Source organism: Pinus tabuliformis, chromosome 4_1, assembly GCF_031772625.1.
Source record: "Pinus tabuliformis cultivar Carrire ecotype Pingquan chromosome 4_1, CPIR1, whole genome shotgun sequence".
Lineage (NCBI taxonomy): Eukaryota > Viridiplantae > Streptophyta > Pinopsida > Pinales > Pinaceae > Pinus > Pinus tabuliformis.
The window spans coordinates 77,228,245-77,244,069 of record NC_142303.1 but is presented as its reverse complement, the minus strand read 5'-3'; positions in this window follow the sequence as shown (position 1 = coordinate 77,244,069).

The following is a 15,825-nucleotide window of genomic DNA, read 5'->3' as shown; positions in this document are numbered from 1 at the left end:
ATGAACATACCTAGATGGACTCTTATCTTCTAACCTTGTCTGTTCTTCATGTGCCTCATGGGTTTCTTCTTCATCATAAGTCTGATTTGATGTTGAAGGATAGTCCTCATAATCTTCGAAATCTTCGAATTTTACCTGCCTAGGAATTTTTCCTTCTTCATCAACCACTACATCAATACTTTCAACAATTTTTCCAAGTTTTTGATTGTAACACTTATATCCTTTGTTGTGGGGAGAGTAACCAAGGAGAATGCCTTCATTTGCTCTAGGTTCAAACTTGCCAAGGTTTTCATCAGTCCTTTTGATGTAACATTTTCTTCCAAAAATTTTGAAGTATTTTACCGTGGGAGTTTTACCATACCAAATTTCATGAGGAGTTTGAGTGTTGTTCACTCGGACGCTTGTCTTGTTGAGAATAGTAACTATGCAAATGCAGCTTCCCCCCAAAAGGTTGCGGGAGTTCCAGACTCATCAAGCATAGCATGAGTCATTTGTTGAACCATTCTGTTCATCCTTTCCACTACTCCATTTTGCTGAGGAGTCTTTGCAGTAGAGAATTCCCTTCTTATTCCATGTTCTTCACAAAAATTGAAAAATTCATCCGAGGTAAATTCCCCTCCTCGATCGGACCTGAGGCATTTGATTCTGCGATCTGATTCGTTTTCAACCAAGGCTTTGAATGCTTTAAACTTTTCGAAAGCTTCACCTTTATGCTTCAAAAGTCATATCCAACACATCCTGGAAAAGTCATCAATGAACAATATGAAGTATTCTTCTCCTCGAGGTGACCTTTTCCTAGATGGAACACATACATCAATATGGACAAGTTCAAGTGGCTTACTAGCTGATCCTTCCTTCTCAGGGAAATTGGTTCTGGCTTGCTTGCAAACTGACATGATTTTCATATTGTATTCTCTGGAATTCTGATGTCAGGGAGATCACGAACCCTCTGATATTTGCATGCTTTCCTTATTTGTGAGAAGCTTAGATGCCCCAATCTTCTGTGCCATATCCAGTGTTCATCATTCTTGCTTAGATAGCATTGTTGTAGTCCTCCCTTGAGTATGTATAAATTATTTGGAGTTCTTATGCCCTTGATCATTGTTTCTCGTGTATCAAGCTCACGAACAATACATCCATTTGACCAAAATATTAACTCATTTCCTTGATCGCACATTTGACTAAACTCAATAGATTATGCTTTAAGCCATCAACATACATAACATTTCTAGCTTTGACCTTTTCTTTCAAAAGAATGGAACCTTTACCTTTTATGAGTGCATGGGTGTCATTTCCAAATGAGACCTTCCTTTCCTTTTCCAAGGCACTATATGGCTGAAGTTTTTCTTTATCACCTCTCATATGTTTCGAGCATCCATTGTCGATGTACCACTGATTTTCCTGTCCTTCTGCATATAAGGCTATACCACATCTTTCTGGTTGCCATTCTTTCTTTCTCCATGTTTTGGGACTCAATGAAGCTTGCTCCTTCTGAGTTGTTTGCTGAAACTTACTCCTGCATTCAGAATCTTCATGACTGAAGTTGTTACAAATAGAACATTCTATTTCATTTTCAAAAGCTAAAAAGTTATTGTAGGTCCTTTTCATGATCCCAGTCATACTCCTTTGTTTTTGAGCTTCTCTAGTCATGATGGTCTTGTAGGCAACACATTGAGCAGCTTTGTGTCCAAAGTTATGACAAGAGAAACATTGGCCATTGAAGAAATTCCTGTGATTATCAAACTTACCGACCAAATGATTGTAGTTTCTATTGACATCCATTCTTGAGGCAAATTGAGAATGATTTACCTGCGGTTGGTTGTAGCTTCTGTTCATCCTTGAAGTAGATTGCCCCATATTTACTTGGTGATCTATGTTCATTCTTGAAGTAAATTGTCCCTGATTTACCTGGTGATCTTCATTATGCCTTTGCTATCGATTATCGACCTGTTCACTTCTCCTTGCTGCATCAAGATAACTTTTGGAGGTGGATGACTTCTGTTCTTGAGATGCTTCTTCAGTATATCCAAGACCTGTCTTGATTAGAGGAGAACACTGCACTTTGATAATCTCATCTAATGTTTCAAATCCTTTAGCAAATCTAAGATTAAGAGCTTTTGTTTTCTCAAAATCTTTTCTAAGTCCCACAATTTCACATTCTAACTTTTCATTGTGTTTTTCCCTTTCAACAAGTTGGAATGTCAGAGTATCTATAATCATATTCTTTTCTTTTAAACAAACTTTGAGTTTAGAAATTTCTTCATAAAGACCTTCTTCATCTATAGCATCCAAGAAATCATCATCTTCAAAAGCCATCAAAAGTCTATAATCATTACATTGTTCATCTTCATCACTATTTGAAAATCCATCATTGTCTTCATGTGTATAATAGCTCTTCTTACTTAGGTTCTGTTTTCTGTTCCATCTAACTGGTTCCTTACCTTTGTCAAGCTTATCTTTATGAGGACATTTGGCTGCATAGTGACCGACTCTTCCACAAGCAAAGCATTTAAAAGGTAGCTTACCTCTGAATCTTCCAGAACCCCATTGAAGGTTCTTGACAAAGTTTGATTCTTCTTCTCCTTCTGACATATGTCCTGACTCATTGTATTCTCCTTTTCCTGAGGATTTGAATGTAGATTCTCTCATGTCTGATGGTCCCCCCTTTTCTCATTTCGAAAGCAGTTAGGATTCCGTGCATCCGTGACATGGTAATGCTATGTAGATTCTGTTTTTCTTCTATGGCAGAAACTTTTGATTCAAACTTAGAAGACAAAGATCTTAGAACCTTTTCAACCAAAGTAATTTCTTTTATCTCTTCACCAAAGTTTTTCATACTATTAACAATCTCATCTACACGTAAGAAATAATTAGCCACACTTTCATCGTTGTGCATTCTCAGATTTTCATATTGAATTCTGAGAGTTTGTAGTTTTGCACGTTTTATCTTATTGTCTCCTTCATAGCTCAAAACGATCTTGTCCCATATTTCTTTTGCGGTTTTGAGCTGCATAACCTTGATGAATTCTGATTGAGATAAACTCCCTAATAGAGTATTGACAGCCTTTGCATTTGTTTCATACTACTTCTTACCAGCCGTATCTGTAGGAGTTGCTGATGGAAATGTGTATCATGTTTCCACGATATCCCAAACTTCTGTACCAGATTGAAGATAGGCTGTGATTCTTACCTTCCAATAGATGAAGTTGCTTCCATCAAAGATTGGTGGCCTGATATATGCCTCCTTTTCGTAGTTGCTCATGATGATAGATCTTCCTTCAAGCGATCAAGCTTCTTCTGAAGGACCTACTTTGATACCAATTCTTGGAAATAATACTGAGAGGGGGGGTGAATTAGTATTATCAGGTCAATTATTTTTCATTTTACAATCAAATTTGTATATGCTACTTTTGTTAGTAAAAACCGCATATGTACGCAACTGCAGTTAATGAAACTAGCATATAACCAATAGACTTGTAATTTAAATTATTCTTCAGATGTTCATCATTAATTTGTGCATGAAATCATATAAACAGTAACCAGGAATAGTAAAACAGAATAGGAAGTCACACAAAAGAACACAAGATATAAGGTGGAAACCCAATGTGGGTGAAAACCAGCTGTTGCAACTCGTCTCTATCTTCTTTTAATTAGAAACTTCTTTTTACAATGTTTCTGTATTGGTGCAGTCTTATACCAGTATGCAGGCTGCTACCTGCAGAAGGCTACAACCTTCTCTCATTCTCCAGCTTCTCCTGGAAGGGAGCTACAACCCCCTTAACTCTTATACTAGCTGAGGTACTAGTATGTAGGTGCTGACCTACAAAAGGATACAACCTTCTCTTTTCTTCTAGGGACCACGTTTCATAAATTTTCAGACTGGATCCATGAATAACATAAATCAAACATCAATTATATCTGCATCAACCAATATTCTTTGTACAAACCAGTACTGAATCAACCAATCACTTCTCAGACAGTTGTAACCAGAATACAGTAATAGTAACTAGAACCAATCTTGAACCCAGAACATTGCAACAATGAATAGAAGTAGCTAAAACATATTGCATGAGACGTACACTACTTCAATATACAAAACCTACGTTCATACGTTGATGTATTAAGGCCAACTTGCGTATACACTATTTTGAATTAATGAACCTACGTGTATACGCGCCTCTGCTATGCCGAACTTGCGTACAGATCTATAAAATATAATTTACCCTTTTCACTTATTCAGACAATAGTTAAACCCAGATTATCAGATTTATAGATCAAGTCATGCACCAAATATAACAGATCAAAATCACACAAATATACTACCATTCAAGCCTTAAGATCTTGACCCATCAATAGAACTTATCCTTCTTCTAGTGCTCAGGTTCCTCTTTGATTCAGATCCAGCTATGCACCATAACCCAATGACCAATATTCTAGATCTTGCTCTTCCTAAGATATTCAATGCTTGAGTATATACCTTTGCCTATTGATCTCCTTTCCCTTTTATAGTCTTAGGCCTTACTCAATACCACGGTCCAAAACCACTTAGAACTAATACTTGGGACCCAATACCTAGGTTCAACACTTCGGATGCAATACCATGGTCTACAACCATAGGTCCAAATACCATGGACTAAAAATGAGTTTTCCCACATGTATGTTCTTTTCCATGCATGAAAGTGCGTGTATACGCATACACGCCTTTTGATCGATGATCCCGCATGTATACGCGGCTTGGTTAAGAGGAAACTGCATATGTGTCTTTTTCTTTCATTCTGAGAGCCTGAACTGTGATCTGCCATCTGGGTGAGTTGCCATTAAGGACAACACCTGTGTCATAGTGCCAAAGCTGTGTCATAATGCCAACACTTGTTCTGGTAATTGTGAAGTGTGATTTAATTTTTGTGGAGTCTTTTAATTTCTTCATGAATTATTTAATTTCTGCAATTGATTCAACGAATGTTTCTTTCTATTTTTCGTTCATGGTTTTAGTGTATCAGTACATACAATGCGAACTCCATTGAAACATCAAGACTACCCTGGGTTGACAATTAAATGTTGTAGTCTTGGTCAATTGGGATTGATTATTACAACACTACATTTTGTCATTGTTGCTGGGGATGGCAGTTGACAATACAGTCAACCAAGTTGTTTGTTTGATGATAGATTGTTCCTAGTCCACAATTGTTGGACGGTAAGATGATAGGTAAGAACCTATGCATCACTCTAACATACCTGGGAAGGCTCACCATTGTGATCACTAGGGCACTTAGGGTGTGGCATTTTTGTGTTTCTTTTAAGTGTGTCTTCAACTCTTTAGTTGTTAGGCAGTAAGACGAGAGGTAAAAACCTGCACATCGCTCTAACATACCTGACTGGGATCACTGTTGTTGAAGACTGATACACTTAGGGTGTGAATCAATACACATAGGGTCCATGTGTGCAATTGTAGGAATTATAGAAATACCAAAATTATCCCCACTCTAATTAGTCACAGGAAAAATGGGTCGTAAAAAGGAAAGGAAGAGTGCAGATTTAAGAAGGAAAACATTTATCCAGGAATTGATCTCCAAGGCAGAAAAAGAACAATCAAGTTCTCAAAGGGATGCAAGGAAAAAATGTCCACAAAAAGATGTTACTCCCACAACAAGGACAAAAACCTCTAATTCCTCTATCTCAGGGCCATACCATTCTAAAGCTAGCGAACATACTCCCAAGATTAAGCATCCAATCTAGGAACAATAGGGGGAAGCTAGTAGCCAGAACTTTAGGACCGAGGGACAAGGGGAAACTGAAGGGGGACATAAAAAACCTGAGACAAGAGAGTATCTATTAGTCTATCAATATCTAGATTCAGGAAGTGTGGTGAAACAACGAGCCCTAAAATCAACTGAGCCATCAAATCCACCTGCAAGACAATCACAAGAGGAGTTTGAAGAACATATGTTACAACAAGAATTACAAGGATTAGCAATGGGGGACAACAAGGACAACAATACTAAAACAGATGCTATTGTCACCACCTTTGAGTTCCCAATTGGGGATATCAGAGGTGAGGCTCCCATGAGAAATATTCCTTTATCATCCTTACCATCCTTTCAAGGGATGACTATGGAAGACCCGGACACCTTCTTATTTGAATTTGATGTCTTATGCAGGAGTTATGACTATGTCTCAGATGCTCAGAAACTGAAATTATTTCCTTCTACTTTAATATGAGCATCCTTGAGATGGTTCATGGGATTAGGCTCTATTTCTATTTGAACATGGAGCAATATGAAGGAGACATTCTTATCAAAGTACTAAGACTATTGCATAACTAGGGACTTAAGGGAGGAAGTACTCAAAATGACACAGAAAGAGGATGAGATCTCGAAGGACTATGCAGAGGTGTAAACACAGTGATTTAGACCATGAGATCTTGAAGACCATATTTATAAGACAAATGAGGGATGACTGCCTTGATACCTTAAACCTACTATGAAAACGGGACATATCTCAGGAACCATTCACCAAAATTGTAAAGCTTTGCCTAAGATGCTCTAGAGGATCGTCTAAGGGGAGAAGCACAATCGGAGATGCCTCTTCTTGAATACAGAAATCTATAGGTGGAGTAACCAGAGTAGAGATTGGGAATTTATTCAAAAATTTTAAGACCGATATCCTCAGTACTTTATCTACCCAAATAATGATAGCACAGATCAAGAAAACATAAGAAGAAGTTGATACACCTCTAGTTGTGTTATGCCCAAATTGCCGAAGGAAACAACCCTTGAGGGAGTGTGAAATGGACAACATTAGCTTGTGCAATATTTGTGAGATGGAACATTTGATAGGCCAATGTCCGGAGCTTCCTAAACTGAAAGTAGGACTTAGAGAATCGAGTGAAGAAGTGAAGTCCTCTTATTTCATTGCACCTAGGAGACCATGGCGGCCATGACCTCCAGGTATGTCCCAAGATTTTTCTTCTTTCAATTCGTGGAACAATCCATATCATACTCAAAAATAGCCATGGAAATATTATGCTCCTTCTCTAGCATAGTTTCTTTCACCCTGGAACTAGTGGTCACACTCTCCCTCTATCCAATATCCTCCATCTCAACCATACCCTTGGAACCAGAACTGGAGGGGGAATTCCAAAAATACAGCTCCACCTGGATTACCAATGCAACAAAAACTACAATTTCCTCCTTTCCAAACTCCTACTCCTACACTTCCTGTGCGACCCCAACTACTTGTGCAACATAACCCTAACGTGAACAATAAAGAAGCCCAGTGCATAGAGGCTCTGACTACCTTCCAAGCTTACCTTATTACCCCCGTGGGAATTAATGAAATTCAATTGCAATCGGGTAAGGTAATTAAAAAAAATCACTCCCCTATCATTACTGAGGAGGAATGTGAACCTTCTAGAGTAGGTGTAGTAGATCCTGAGGCGACTTTTACACCTGTAACAACCAATACAAAGAAAAATGTGACGTCTGTAACAACCAACCTGAGAAGGACTGTTACTCCTGTAACAACCAACTCGGGTAAGGCCGATACATTTGTAACAGCCGACTTGACTTATATAACTTAGAATCCTCTGTATCCTTAGAGATTAATTGAGCCTGGAATGACCGCATATCCTGTATCCATTTTTCTTAGGGAGTTGCAAAATTTGCATGTATGAATTCCTATGGTGCAAGCTCTTAAAGAAGTACCTATTTATGCTAAAACAGTATGAGATTTGTGCATTAAGAAACCTTGAAGGAAGCCTAAAGATCTATTACTATACACATGATGGGTAAATTGTCTGAACTAATGTCATCTCAGCATCTTCTAACCAAGTATAATGATCCAAGAAACCCTACGGTTATTGCCTACATTAATGACCAGCCCATAGCTAACACATTGATCGATCTTGGAGTTGCCATTAATGTGATGACAAAGGACCTCTTTACCACCCTGGGGCTACATGGGCTTAGACATACTCCTATTGTACTTGAATTAGCAGACAGATCCCCTGTCAAATTCGAAGGGGTGTTAAAGGACATAGTAATTGCAATGGCCTCTTGGAGGTATCTGTTTGACTTTCTTACCTTACAACCCAAATCCAATTTGGGGGCACATCCTTTGATCTTAGGGAGACCTTGGCTGGCCATTGTAGATGCATTTATAGAATGTAGATATCGATCTATGGTGATCTCGAATGGCCAGGCTACAAACAATCTTAGTCTTTACCCCGCAAAACCAAAGGTGGATTTGTATAACCCCTAGTGGGATGAGTTTGAGCCCGAATCATATCTTTCCCTACTGCTCTTGACTCTGGGGAAGGCCCAGTATTTCAAGGATGAGATAGAAGATGATATCATTAATGGTTTTATTAGTAACTCGCTTTTTGTCGCTTTCGTTGAAAATTCAAAGGAGGAAGAGGAGGTAGAATATATAGATTTTGAACAAATTTTCTTATAGCCAAATAGTTAGCAATATTTGCAAACCAAAGAGTTTTAGTAGATACTGAAAAAGAATATTCATCAAGAAAATTATCATTTATAGGTGTATCGATATTATAATTCTACATCCTGGAAAGGAAATCATCAACTCTGTTTTCAATTCCTGTCATATCCAAGATGGTAATATTGAATTCTTATAATAATAACAACCATCTAGTAATCCGATCATTAGTAATTGCTTTATTCATTAAATATCTAATATAAGAAAGATTTGTATGAACGAAAGTTTCATAATGATTAATATAACGTTGAAACTTATTAATGGCATGCACAATAGCTAGAAACTCATTTTCTGTTACTGCATAATTTAACTTTACAGGAGTAAAAATTTTACTTGTATAATAAATAACATAAGTTAAGTATTTTTGTCCCAATACAACTCCTAAAGTTATATCTGAAGCATCAGTTGAAATATGAACTGGGAGAGACCAATTAGGCCCTCTTAATATTGGTGTTTTAGTTATTTTTTGTTTCAATCATTCAAATTCCTTTTCGTAGTCATAATTCCAAACAAAACCACAATCTTTTGTAAGAATTTTAAAGAGTGGAGAAGCTATTTTTGTGATATTTTCTATGAATCTTCTGTAATATCTTGTAAAACCAAGAAAACTTCTAACATCTCTTTGACAAGCAGGAACTGAAATTTTAGAGATTACCTTTACCTTAGATGCATCCACCTTGACTCCAACACTTGAAATATGATGGACAACTCCTTTATTGTTTTTTAAAATATAAGTATTTCCTTTATAGCTTGAAGTAAATTGATTTTGATGCAAATGTTTTTTTAATTCATCTAGTATATTATTTTCAAGTAAAATGATTTTCCTTTCTATTCCCTTATAAATTTGAATCCTTTCAGGAGGAGGAGGACTTTGTAAGGAAAAAAAAGGTTGTTCTATTAGAGGAATTGTAGGAATTGATTCTTTTGGTTGTCACCTAATTTTGTATGAACATATTCCTTTGGAGGACTCTTTTCTTGATCAAGAGATACCTCTTTTTTAGGAATTTTATCCTCCTTATATTCTTGCATGATAACTGGTGGTGATTTCTTTTGCAAGGCCCTACTAGATCTAAGTTGGACATCATTTAGACCTAGAGGAGATATCATAAAATGTTGAAAATTTTGACCCTCAACATTATAGACGAGTTGTTGAGGAGCTTTATTATTTAGATTTGGGAGTGGTCAGGTAGGTAGTTGATTTGGTTTTTGAGGAAATGGAGTCCATGGTAAGGTAAGTGGTTAACTCGAAGTTAATTAGGGTTAGAATTGTGGCTGAGTAGGCTGTGAAGGTTGAGGAGGAAAATATTGAAATTGGTATTGAGGATATATATGGTTGTTGAAATTGAGGATATTGAGGCTTCCTACCATAAGAATTTTTCCAACCTTGTGACCAAGATGGGTTTTGGGGTTGAGGTGGCCAAGTTCTCCTAGGCATAGGTGTATTCGAATTGCTTTTTGGTCGTGCACATGATTGGAATTTTGCATTGGGATCTTGTACCATACTTGTTTGTTGAGGTTTCCAAGGTCTCTTGGGAGAAATAAAGTAAAGTGATTTAGCTTGACTTGTTCTAGCTTCATCTTGGAAAATGACCTTAAACCCAGGTATTGAAGGAAATCCTTTTATGTCATGATTTTTTGCACATATAACACATATTTCAAAACTATCACAAGGACATTCTCGTAAAGAATGCTTTTTCCTACATCTAGGACAAAAGATAGATAATGAAACATTATAAAATAACACTTATCCGCTTGGTGTTCCTCGAGGCTTGCATAATAGCACTTTGTCCCTTATGGGCTTTGCAACTCAGTTTTGCAAATATAAATAAATTAGAGGATAATGTGACTACAATTTTTTTCTGTGCCAAGCTCCAATTCGCAATCTCTGTTATAAAATCAGCTATGAGAAGATCCTAAGTTTATACAAGAGTTTGAAAGGCCATATCTTATTTATCTCGATGATTTATCTCAACAACATGCTTTGAGACTAGATCTATGAGGAACTTTTTTTTTTTCTTTTTTCTTTTTTTTTTGTTGTATTCAGAAATATGCTTTCAGACTACAGGTACAATACCAAAGTAGCATAAGCCCAAATCCGTTAACATTGTAATATTCATGAAATTAGAAAATACCACACTTTGTAGATTAAACACCAAATTGGTGAAGTTACGCTCAATGAGTGCTTATAATTTTGAACTATTGCTGGTTATATTGGCTTCCCTACCCTCTCTCCTGTGTTCTTCTCTAATGGTAAAAAAGTTGTAATTGGTTAAATCATCCATAGAAAATCTATATGCCTTTATCCCTGGTGTTTTTAATTAGAATGTTGGCTTAGATCCTATGGCTCTTGCATGTGCTATCTTTGATGCCTTTGTTCCTTATTTTGCAGATGAGAAATTGTTACTATGACTCATGCAACAGCTTTCCCCCACCGGCTACAAAGTGATGAGATGAGAAATTCCCCTGAAGTCGGGAGAGAGGAAGGCTCCTTTTTATGCCCCCCTACAATCACAACAAGGAAGGCGGGTGATAAATCAAATATGCTCAAGGAAATAAAATAGGGACCTTAATAAACCCTTATTCCCCTACTATTCCCTTTGTGTTTCCTCCCCCCTTGATTTGTGGGCAGGCGAAACAAAAACCCACACCTACTTACAAAGAAATAAGTAGGCACCCCAAAACGGAGGTAGGCACATGTAGGTGCACCAGAATAGAGGTAAATAGAAGTAGGGACATAATGGGGTCCTGACCTTAACCTATGCGACTAAGGCTAGGCTTGTCAAGGAATAAAATTTTATGTTGCCATCGTTTGTGGCTTGATGCAGTGAAATATTGGGACTTGGAATCAGTACCTTAGATACTTGGCGGGCATGCAAGGACAACGTGAAAATTTTAATCTAATTTTACTTTATTTATTATTATTTTTTTTAATTTTCTAACATTCTCGTTATCAGAAATTTAAATCCTCTGTAATAACTTCGACGAAAGCAAATCAGTGATAAGTTTGAGAATCTAGCCCCGTTAAGCTAATTTTATAAAAAAATTATCCGATTGGATTATGTTTAGCTTATATTCAAGAAAGGTATCTCTTTTTCATTACCTAGTTTGGCTAATTTTAGCTACAATTAAGCAAACTTCCTCTTCATCTGCTCCTCTCATCAAAAAAGGATGTTTCTATTTATTCAAGTAGCGAGTGGCATCGCAATGGGGTTTGTTTTAGGTGTGGTTTTGGGTTTAATTTTTGGATTTTTGCTATTGATTTCATTTTTATACTTAGATAACAGATGACCTAGGTAGAAAATCCAACAGGTTCGTCAATTGCTTATCTTAATCCTTTTCATTTCTGCATCCACTATAGTCCTTTTTTGCAACATTTAATAATATGTGTTTATGATCAAAATTGTAGTTTCTTTAATTTTCTTTATAATGAAATATGGGAAGATAAATACTTTCTGAGAAAAAGAATCTGTAAGCTACAATCTAGTGATTCCTAACTCTTGTTTGATCTCCATTGTTTACATTGTACTATAACAGATACTCAGAAATAATGTGTTTCAGTTTTTCTACCAAGTTGAGGACAATTGGATGTCTTTTGGTTGACCTTATATTTCCCAAACACTTATTGCTACATCATTATCATCTTTATAGTTAATTAGGAAGAGCTCATTTTATTTGGTTAATCCCTCTAGAATTTGAATCTTTACCTCTTGTGAGATGGTAGATTCATTGGCCTCTCTACCACATTTCTACAACCATAGAGTGAAACTTGCTTGTCCAAAACAAAATGATTGGTTCCAAACTCAATTCAATTTTCACATTTGAAATTAAGTTTCATATATTTAATGTTATAGGTAGGTAGAGCACAGTGTTGATCATTATTTTGAAAAAAATTTGACCTTGTCTCACTTAACAAATATGATTGACATCTACAAGTGCATACTATTTCTGCAGAGAGTTTACCTCTTCATGGTTCAAGTAAAAGACATATCAATGATTAGTCATGTTTTCAAATAGGCATAAACTTTCTTCGTTGAAAGTAGACGCTAGTACTTCTTTGTATTTTTCATTTGAAAATTAAAGATAGGTGGTCTAGTTGTTGATAATTATAGCTCACCCTATCTAATTTGATTATTCATTATCAAATACATTTGATTTCCAGCATGGCTTATGGGTAGCTTGGACACCTTAATGATCTTCCATGGGAAACTAAAATTTTGCATATTTTATTTTGGGCAGCTGCAATTTGCAATTCATAGACATCTGGAATTATTGTATGTTAATGATGAACTTAGATATGTCTCTCCTTTCTTGATTCACAGGTTCAATTATTTTGTTAAAGTGCATGCATCTTGCCTTCCTCGTGTCAAGCTAGAGCTTCTTTCTTGGGAGAAAATGATGACAGTAGAATTGACGATAAAAAAAAAATCCACTATAAATGTTGATGAAGAAAATGACGGGTAAGGTTGGGCTTTGTCTCTTGTGGCGAAAAATTTAAATCTTTTGTCTACAGACCAAGTAGGCCCTTTTTGAATTAACACAGGCGAAAAAGAATGACTCTTGTTCTACATGTATGCATGTATGTGTGTGATTGATTGGAATGATATATATGTGAAAATGTTAAATTTATGTGCTAATGATTGTACTGATAATCATGGAAAGACCAATGTGTTCAAGTATTCTAATCTGAAATTGATCTAGACAAATAATTAAGGTATTACAGACTCATGTGCTTGGATGTTCCTATGTTATTTTATGCAACGGATCAATAAGATTGCAAAATACACAGGCACTGAAGCAGTTAAAGAAAACATAACAGGAAAAAATATAAACATAACAAGTTTAATAAGGAGTTCACCTAATACTCTTGGGCTACGTCTCCCGATCCAGCCTTCAGTGGTGGCCTCTATATTATGTTTTCAAAGTAGAGATTTTACAACAGTGAGCTCAATTCGAGTCTCACTCAGCAGATACAAATCAGTGAGATGGTACTTGGATTCCCCACGTCTTTGGAGTACAGAGAATCTCCTTACTGAAACTCGGCCTCTATTGGTCGCAGTAGTATGAGCCTAATCTGAGACTCATACATGACAGGCATATACATAGGAGTTCACTTGAACCTCTCAAGCCTTCTTTGGAGTACACAGACTCTCTGACTCTCTCTGGCTCTGTCTGGCTCGATGTTGCCTTTGCCTCTGCAGGTTAGCTCAACTTCTTCTCTCTACTCTTAGCTTACTAACTTGCTCCTCTCTCTCTCTGTTAGTTTGTGGCTTTAAAGCCAATCTTCTTCCTGTCTGTTCGTTTTCGCTTCCCGGATTTCCGATTCCCTTACCTCTGTCCATCTGAATCCCTCTGTTCTGTGTAATCATCACTGTATAACACCTCATAGGGAGGTGGCCACCTATTTCATAATGAACTGAGTGTCAGTTCTGTTAGACGTCTTTGAAATGACCGTTTTTACCATTAACTCCAAGAATGCCCGCGAAACGCGATCTTCTGCCAACGCATCGTCCACGTCAGACTTCAAATCCTATACAACTCTACCTGTAACCCTCTTCAAATCCGGTCATCCAGGGGAACGTGTCTCCGCTGTTGATCTTGAGTCTCCAGATCCAACGGTCATCATCCATATCGGGCGGGTAAGTAACATGATGTTTACCTATCCAATGTGAGCGGTTTTCTCTCTGTTCCGTTGGACGTGTGGCACCCATTGTGTGGCATCGGGCGGGACTCGGTTGAAACCACTTACCGCTCGAAGCCCTTCTGATATCCTACCAGTTTTTATGCGACCCCGCTTCTGATAGAATCGGCGTGGTATCCATTGCATTTTATAATTAATTTAGGTCCGGGAACTCGAGGCTTTTCCTTCTTTGATGGGTTTGCCCTATGATATGCGATTAGCGACTTGTCGCTAATAGCATATTAGAAACTACCCCCGTTTCTTGAAATGACCTCTGGTTTTTCTAATTCATGGCAGTGTGCATTACCATGGGCTGACGGTCTGCGCGCTTGACCGAGGGTCCTTGTTGCTCTGCGCTGATCACAAATTGCAACTGTTATGAGGATATCTCTAATAAGCTTGATATTTAAAAGACTTTGAAACTTTGGCATGATTTTTAAAGAGTTCATGAAAACTTAGAGGGTGTTCTAGGATCCAATTCGAATCACGGCCTTCCCACTGAAAAAGATTTTAGACCACCAAAAGTTGGTTTTAAGCATCAATTAAGTGAGAGTATAGATTCCTCACTTGCCCAATTTCTATCCATTTTGCACTGCTTGGTTTTGAAACTTTGAGTCCAATCCTAAGGTACTCAGCATCCCCTCTACGCGTAGTTCTCACCTTCCTGTCCAGAACTGTATCTTCCTGCAATTCATTGAGATATTCAGGCAACAGATCATCAATAGAAGGCAATTGACTCTACTCTTCAGGATCTTCAATTAATGAAGGTTCAAATAGTCTCAAGCTTGCCGTATTAACAACTGAGTAAATGTGAATGTAAGCTAGTAAATCAAGGCGAAAAGCATTCTCACCAATTTTCTCAAGTATCTTGAAAGGTCCATACCTTATTGGCTTTAGCTTCTTACCTTCACCGTGCATTCTGTCTTTACTGATATACAACCAAACTTGATCACCAGCTTCGAAACTATGCTCAATCCGATGCTTATCATGCGTTGCCTTGTACTTGGTTTGGCTCTTTTCCAGCTGTTCCTATACTGCCTGTTGGCTTATATGGGCCTGACCCAGGTTTGGAAGAATTATTTAGCCAAACAAATCCCGCAGCTACCGGCCCTTTTGGAAACACCCTACGAAGCGCGGACTGAGGTCTCACTCGAGGTAGTAGGGGAGGCTGCTGGAACCAAGTTTCCGCACCCTTGGGATTTCTAGATGTGGTCTGGAGGGTTTGCGCATTGTTCTGCAGCTTCGCGTTGCTCTGTATTCACACAGATTTGAAATAACTCTTACTTTATATTAGCACGTTGTTTACAGATCTAATCTATTGGATGAAGTATTATAAATCAGATCTACTTAGAGGGGTCTTTAAGAAAACACTTATCATTTTTATTCAGTTCGCATACTTAGATTAAACCTAGATTCACATGTATTCAAGAAGTGCACATAGATCAAACAATGTTATTACCATACAGAAGGACAGATTCATGACAATTCAGATTTAGCACAGAATTATAGAAGCAACTTATCCTTATTAACTTTCTTCACTAATACAGCCAAATCTGCCCTGTGCACTCAGCTGTAGGGGTCCGTGCACATAGCTACAGACTCTTCGAGGCCTCTGTGCACACAGCTGCAGAGCCTCTATCCACTACCCAAAC